Below are 8,038 nucleotides of genomic sequence, written 5' to 3' on the forward strand. Positions count from 1 at the left end.
TACCCTAAGGTTGTCTACCTTCCAAAGTCACACCAAGAGAACTGACATGGAAAAACCAAAGCCTAAGGTTTGAATAGAAAGAGACAACTAACCAATAAAGACATTTATGTTTAGCACATTGGATGTTCAAGAAACAGCTTAAGCCCTGAGCAGGACACAAATGGGACATGTCTTTTTGAACATTATCTTCAATATAACATAATCTGTAGACCATAATTGTGGTCTACAAATGAAGGGAAGTGAAAAGAGAATTCATATGTTTTTCTGTATAGATAGAAATGCTTAGTGTGAAGAGAGAATGAAAGCCCCCTATGCCAAACGAAACCATGAGAAATATTACTTTGAATTTCCTGCTTATTTTATGCCCATTGTATCACAAATTGTTCAGCTGCTGGGATTGAAATCAAAATAGATTTTCTGGCCCCAAAGCAGAAAGCTTCTAGTCAGGAAAACAAACACCAGCCTTCTAAATTGTCTGAGAGCTGGAATTAGTTTGAATGAGGAGCCTAAGTCTTTCAGCTGAGGAAAACATATTTGAATGTGGGAGATCATCTAAGGACATTACATGAGGATTTCCCTAACAGTATCTGACAAGAAGAGGGGAGAAAATAAAACTTCCGGTTGAAACAGAAAACAAAATATGAAGAGAACAAGGAGTTGAGTATGCAGTTTGGTGGCTTAACTTGGTAATTCATTTCAAACTCAGATTGGAGGAAAGTGTTTAAGCAAAATTGTTTCATTGTCCTGACAATTCCCACACTGAATCATACATCGTTATCACCTCAATTCTATAAAGAAGAAAAATTACCTTTGTTAGGAGAGGAAAGAAATGTTCTTCCATCTGCTTTAGATGGGGCATTAAACTGACCATTTTTAGATGTTAGTATATGTCTCATTCTTCATATTGGTCTTGAAGAGAGAAAGAAAGAAAGAAAGAAAGAAAGAAAGAAAGAAAGAAAGAAAGAGATGGACAAAGGAAGGAAGGAAAGAAAGAAAGAATGAATGAAAGAAAGAAAGAAAGAAAGAAAGAAAGAAAGAAAGAAAGACCAAGACCGTAAATCCTCAGAGAAGATAGGAAGATTTCACAAGTCAGAGAGAGACTAACTATATCACGACCCCATTTTACTTATAACATTGAACATTGCAAGCTTGAATCTCTTGTGCACTTGCCAGTTTTAAGCAGAATTCTGGGAAAGCAGATCTGAGGTGAAGTGGACACTGTGATAAGCCTGCCTGATGCCCCTTCAGGACTGCAGTCCCCAGGCCCCCGACTGCTGGGAGGGCTGGCGGCTCACCGATCTCATTTGAGTCCCTCTCTGCAGACCACTCTCAACTGAGAAAAGTCAGCTCACTCAAGGTCATACTCTCTTCCTGGGGCAGCCTGCTCCCAGTGACCAGTCAGTATGGCATCTAAAAGTGCAACCTCGGGGCACCTGGGTGGCTCAGTCAGTTAAGCATCTGACTTCAGCTTAGGTCACGATCTCACAGCTTGTGGGTTCAAGCCCCACATCAGGCTCTGTCCTGACACCTCAGAGCCTGGAGCCTGCTTTGGATTCTATGTCTCCCTCTCTCTCTACCCCTCCCTGCTCGCACTCTGTCTCTGTCTCTCTCTCAAAAATAAATAAATGTTAAAAAACTAAAAATAGGGGCGCCTGGGTGGCGCAGTCGGTTAGGCGTCCGACTTCAGCCAGGTCACGATCTCGCGGTCCGTGAGTTCGAGCCCCGCATCAGGCTCTGGGCTGATGGCTCAGAGCCTGGAGCCTATTTCGGATTCTGTGTCTCCCTCTCTCTCTGCCCCTCCCCCGTTCATGCTCTGTCTCTCTCTGTCCCAAAAAAAAAAAAAAATAAAAACGTTGAAAAAAAAATTATTTAAAAAACTAAAAATAAAAAAAAATAATAAAAGTCCAACCTCTACCCCTGAAATCTAGAAAAATTCAAAACAGCTTTGGTTCAATAAATTTCAAATAAATAAATAAATATAAAAAACAAAATAAACAGAAAAAAAAAAAAAAGAGGTTAGAGTGGGAGAGAGCCAAAGCATAAGAGACTCTTAAAAACTGAGAAAAAACTGAGGGCTGATGGGGGGTGGGAGGGAGGGTGGGTGATGGGTATTGAGGAGGGCATCTTTTGGGATGAGCACTGGGTGTTGTATGGAAACCAATTTGACAATAAATTTCAAAACAAAAATAAATAAAAAGTAAAAAATTTAAAAATTAAAAAATTAAAAAAATAAATAAAAAACAAAACAGCTTTGGTTTCAGTGCTCCCTCCGGGGTCAACTGAGACTTTTGTCAAGATTCCATTACAGTTCAGCTTCTTCCTTTGCACAATCCTGCTACCCTTCCTTCTCATCTACAGGTGTAAATCTTGAGAGTACTCCCTGATCAACTTTCTACCTGCTAACTCAAAGTCGACTAACCAGGGAACACAACTGTGACACTGGAATTACGAAACTGGTGGGTTTTTTTATTTGTTTGCTTGTTTTCTTACTAAGGAGTAAGGAATAGGAGGTTCTTAAGCCTGACTCCTAATCATCTTTCCTCTTTCCTTTCTTTGGAGAATTCAAAGGATGGGGATTACAAGAAGTTCCACTTAGGGAAACATTCAAAATCAACTTCATTTGATTGCAAACCAAGGCAATTCTCAGTCTATAAATTAATCTCCACAAAAACAACGAATTGAGTTATATAATACTGCCCTCCTTCTGGAAATCTTCTTGTCCTCTGGCCACTAAGACATGTAAGTTTCTGCCTCCCCTTCTACCACTATGACCAATCCCATGTGCCTTTTATTCTCATTTATTAATGAATAGTAAATTACCCAGAGGTATTCAAAAATCAGTGAAAACATTAATTGTGATAGATATTAAAATGTCTCCTTTTTCAACATTTCCACAATGGTAACAATAAAAGAATATCTGAATAAAGCATTCACTTAGTTAGCAACTATATATTGAACACTTTCTGTGTACCATAGATGGTTTAGAATTTTGGAAACAAAAATGAGTAAGAGATATCCCTGCCCTTAAGAAAGTTAACATCTAGTTAGAGAGTCTCAACCCTATCAAACCCAACACCTCTTTTTTAAAATTTTTTTAATGTTTATTTTTGAGAGACAGGGAGACAGCAGGAGAGTGACAGAGAGAGAGAGAGAGAGAGAGAGAGCAAGCAAGAGAGAGAGAGAGAAAGAGAATCCCAAGCAGGCTCCACTCTATAAGTGCAAAGCCCAACATGGGGCTCGATCTCACAAACTGTGAGATCATGACCTGAGCCGAAGTCTGATGGTCAACCCACTAAGCCACCCAGGCACCCCATCCAACACCTCTTTTTTAAAACAAATATTTTATAATACCACCATTATGATATTGATATAAAATTCATAGGTAACTTACCTACAAATTAATATAATGCCCTAATTATAATATAAATTATAAAATATAATGGTAATTTATTTTACAATGACAAAATATAAACAAAAAGAAAGCAAACTGTAATTTTTTAAAGTCTTTTTTTTAATGTTTATTTCTTTTTGAGAGAGAAAGACAGAGTGAGAGCAAGGGAGGGGCAGAGAGAGAGGGAGAGACAGAATCTGAAGCAGGCTCCAAGCTCCAGGCCGACAGCACAAAGCTCAACATGTGGCGTGAACTCATCAACTGCAAGATCATGACCTGAGACAAGTCAGACACTTAACCGACTGAGCCACCCAGGTGTGCCGCAAGTTGTAATTTTTAAAATGTAGTTTGATACACAGCTGCTACAAAAATAATCAGATGCTATGCCTTACATAGTAGCACCCTCAATCATTGTGACAACCAAAAACTTCCAAAAATTTCTAAAATGCTACCAGGAGCTGTCCTGCCTTCATTGAAAATTACTAGTTTAGGGGCGCCTGGGTGGTGCAGTCAGTTAAGCGTCCAACTTCAGCCAGGTCACGATCTCGCGGTCCGTGGGTTCGAGCCCCGCATCGGGCTCTGGGCTGATGGCTCAGAGCCTGGAGCCTGTTTCAGATTCTGTGTCTCCCTCTCTCTCTGCCCCTCCCCCGTTTATGCTCTGTCTCTCTCTGTCCCAAAAATAAATAAAAAACGTTGAAAAAAAAAATTTAAAAAAAAAAAGAAAATTACTAGTTTAATCATTTAAGAGAACAAAATAATTTCTATGTATTTGAAAGATGGCATCTAATTCTAATATTTCAAAAATAATGCACGGACCTTATGTATCTTTATTCTAAATAGAACAAGACTAGACAGGCACAACATTTTCAAGTAATACCATGTTATGAGCTGAATGTGTCCCCGAAAAATTCAAATGTTGAAGCCCTAACTCCTGTACCTTAGATTGTGACTGTATTTGGAGATAGTGCCTCTAAAAAGATAATTAAGTTACAGTGAGGTCATAATGGTGGGCCATAATCCAATATAACTAGCGTCCTTATAAGAAAAGAAGATCATGGGAGGCCTGGGTGGCTCAGTTGGTTGTGTCTGACTTTGGCTCAGGTCATGATCTCATGGTTCATGAGTTTGAGCCCCTTAATCAGGCTCTCTGCTGTCAGTGTAGAGCCCCCTTTGGATCCTCCCCTCCCCCCTGCCCCTCTTTCTCTCTCTCAAAAATAAGTAAACATTAATAATTTTTTTAATGTTTATTTATTTCTGAGACAGAGAGAGACAGAGCATGAATGGGAGAGGGGTAGAGAGAGAGAGGGAGACACAGAATCTGAAGCAGTCTCCAGGCTCTGAGCTGTTAGCACAGAGCCCAACGTGGGGCTCAAACTCACAAACTGTGAGATCATGACCTGAGCCGAAGTCAGACGCTTAACCGACTGAACCACCCAGGCACCCAAAAAATAAGTAACCATTAAAAAAAAGAAGAAGAGAAGATCATGACACAGAAAACACAGGCAGGACAACCATATGAGGAAATAGTGAGAAGGCAGCCAAATGCAAGCCAACAAGAGAGGCCTCAGGAGAAACTAACACTGTGGGCACCTGATCTTGGACTTGCAGCCTCCAAAACAGTGAGAAAATAAATTTCTGTTGTTTAAGTCACTCAGTCTGTGGTATTTTATTATGGCAGACAGAAACTAAAACACACCCCCAGATGGGAGTTGAGAGGTATCAACAGGCCTAGATCTCCTGCCCAGAACTGGTAAAAGTCAGAAGGAAAAAGAAAAGGATTGAGAGGGAGCACTTGCACAGAAGTAGAAGAGTAGGAGGGCTGAATAGCTTTTGTGTTTAAGGAATTGCGTGGCCTGCTCATTTCATTTAACATTGTGTTCAACATTTGGAAAGAAAGGCATAATCCTCGTGGAGAAGCCTATTAACAATAATTTCTGTGTCAAAACAGTAAAAGAGAGCAATTGTGAGAAAAATCCAATTCTCAATTGCATTTTCAACACGTAGTGTATGTAAAAATACACAAGGGAAATTATGCAAGTTAAATGTCTAATATTTGCATGGTTAGCAAAACTTTGCTCCAACGAAATGGGGACACAAAGAGGTACACTTATTGTATAAATTAATAAGGATCCATCTGTAGAAACTTGTTTCTCATTTCTGCATTCTGTTCCACCACATGTTCATTTTATGCATCAGTCTGATGTTATTCAGCCCCATTAGACTGCCATTGCATTCTGTGTATTTTCACCATCACTGCTGACTCACAATAGATCTGAGTTTCACAATGCAAAAGGTGTTTCTTACAACCAACTTTCCTATAAATCCTCACTCCTTCTTTCAATATTATCAACATGGCAGCAGTATCTTCTCTAGTGTGGAAAAAGTCCACATCAGCCACATTCTGATGGCAGGTGTGGAGAAGTAAGGGAAATTGAGGAGGCTAATCCCTTCTTACAGCAGAAATAGCATATGAGCAAGAGGAATATAAATGCTACCTGAACTGAAAGGAGAAAATGTTTGCTTGGTTGCACTCTTTTTTTTTTCCTTTGCTGCACCTTTTTTTTTTTTTTCCAGAAGCAATTAAATGTTTATCAAGCCTTTATATGTTCTGGACTCTGCTAAATACTGTGGAAATAACTATGAAGTGTAAAAAGACTCTTGCTTCCAAGAAATGATCATCTATCTGGAAAGAGAATACTAGAATGTATGAAGCAATTGTTTAGAGAGCAATTACATGCTAAACTCTAAGACACTGATCACAGATCTTGCCTGACTAGGACAGCAAAGACAAGATCAATCCTCAGGCACCAACAGCCAGTTCATTCATTCAACAAGGAACACATGACAGATGCATACCCAGGCTCATGTTCATACCAGCTTTATGTTTACCTAGCACTGAGATGAAACCTGCTAAGTAAATTATATCATCAGCAAGCACAGAGGTATCAATCATTGCTCCAATGATTGTCGTGGCTTTGCTAACAATATTTGTGTCAGCATTTCCAATGACACTATTAATTGAGTAATATTAAAGATGGAGGGCAAGGGGCGCCTGGGTGGCTCTGTCAGTTAAGCAACTAACTTCGGCTCAGGCACAGTTCATGAGTTTGAGCCCCACGTCTGGCTCTGTGCTGACAGCTCAGAACCCGGAACCTGCTTGGGATTCTGGGTCTCCCTCTCTCTCTGCCCCTCCTCTGCTCATGCTCTGTCTCTCTCTCCTTCAAAAATAAATAAACATTAAAAAAAAATTTTAAAGATGGAGGGCAAGGATGGTAAATTTGAGGCAGCATCCACAAGAATGAGCTCGAAACCCTGAGTAGAGGCAGTAAGTAAATACCTTCTCAGCCTGTTTTCCAGTTCCCATAGGCAGAACTAATAATATGTTTAAATCCCAGATACTGTGGAAACAACCATGTGGTTTAGGTAGCAGGTAAAGATAAAATATCAAGAGATCACATTTGATAGAAAAAAAATGCTATTTTCACATGACACTTCACCTGAACCATTAAAAAGAAGACAATTTTCTAATCAATTTTTCCTTGTAATTAAAAAAAAAGGTAAGATAGCAAGCAAAGATGTAAAAGTCTTCAAGACACTCTTCCTGAGAATCAGTGTATTTGGTGAGATCTCTTTTATTTGTGTAACTGGAGTTTCCCAAGACTTTGCCAGCTTTTGCATACAGGACTTTTGCCACCTGAAAGTGCCCCTTATTGGATCTCTGAGAGCATTAGGGCTTGACTTCTGTGTGCACAAACAGGCCTCTCCAGTTCTTCCCTTTCAACTGCCCTCACCAGCACTGGTTGCCTTACCAAAAAGGACATTGGTGTTGGTCCCTCCATGAAAGCTGTACTGTCTCCTGATGTTCCCAAAGGAAACCCTGAAGGTTCTAAAGCCCAGGGTTGTCACTGAATCAAAAATCATGTTTGGGTGCTCGCTTCAGCAGCACATATACTAAAACTGGAATGATACAGAGAAGATTAGCAGGGCCCCTGTGCAAGGATCACATGCAAATTCGTGAGGCATACCATTAAAAAAAAAAAAAAGAATCATGTTTGGTATGTTCCTCAAAGTGTCAGGCAAAGAGTTCTTTTTCCCTCTCTGGGGTACATTTTTTTGATTGGAAAAAAACACAGTGCTGCCAGAGTCCCTGGGTCTCCCAGAATCCCTCCTGCAGTCCCTCTCCCTACCTGGCTCAGAAAGGAGTCCACTGCAGAGGACTAAAGAAACATAATAATATTATTAGCTGGCACTTACAAAGGACATAATGTGTCACGCACCACTTGAAGTCTTTTATGCAGCTTAACTCGAAACACCCCTGAAAGAGACTTACTACTAACACCCACATTTTGCAAATGGAGTATAGAAGATTAAGCACTAAATGCTAAAACTGGGACCTGACCCCATGCCTTCTGTCTATAGAATCTGTGCTCTGAAATGTTACTGCTTAACAAATATCAGGCTGTCTTTGGCATTCCTATCTTTCTCTCACCACAGATACCACTCTCCCCCAAGCCAAATCCCTAGTGAGAATTAATGCCATAGGCGCTGGCTCAAGCTGAGACAGACCTATGCCACACTACTATCTTCCAAAGTTTATTTTTCCCATCACAATTAAAAAACAGTTCTCTCAAGCCCCAAATGTCATAC

General features: G+C 40.0%; 1 non-coding gene across 1 annotated transcript; it reads left to right on the top strand.

Moving 5' to 3' along the window:
• The first annotated feature begins 7,318 nt into the window (after positions 1-7,318).
• Positions 7,319-7,425, top strand: LOC122479208. The gene has a single exon (XR_006296275.1). It is a non-coding gene; the product is annotated as a U6 spliceosomal RNA (small nuclear RNA).
• Positions 7,426-8,038: the final 613 nt, after the last annotated feature.

Source organism: Prionailurus bengalensis, chromosome B1, assembly GCF_016509475.1.
Source record: "Prionailurus bengalensis isolate Pbe53 chromosome B1, Fcat_Pben_1.1_paternal_pri, whole genome shotgun sequence".
NCBI classification, from domain to species: Eukaryota; Metazoa; Chordata; class Mammalia; order Carnivora; family Felidae; genus Prionailurus; species Prionailurus bengalensis.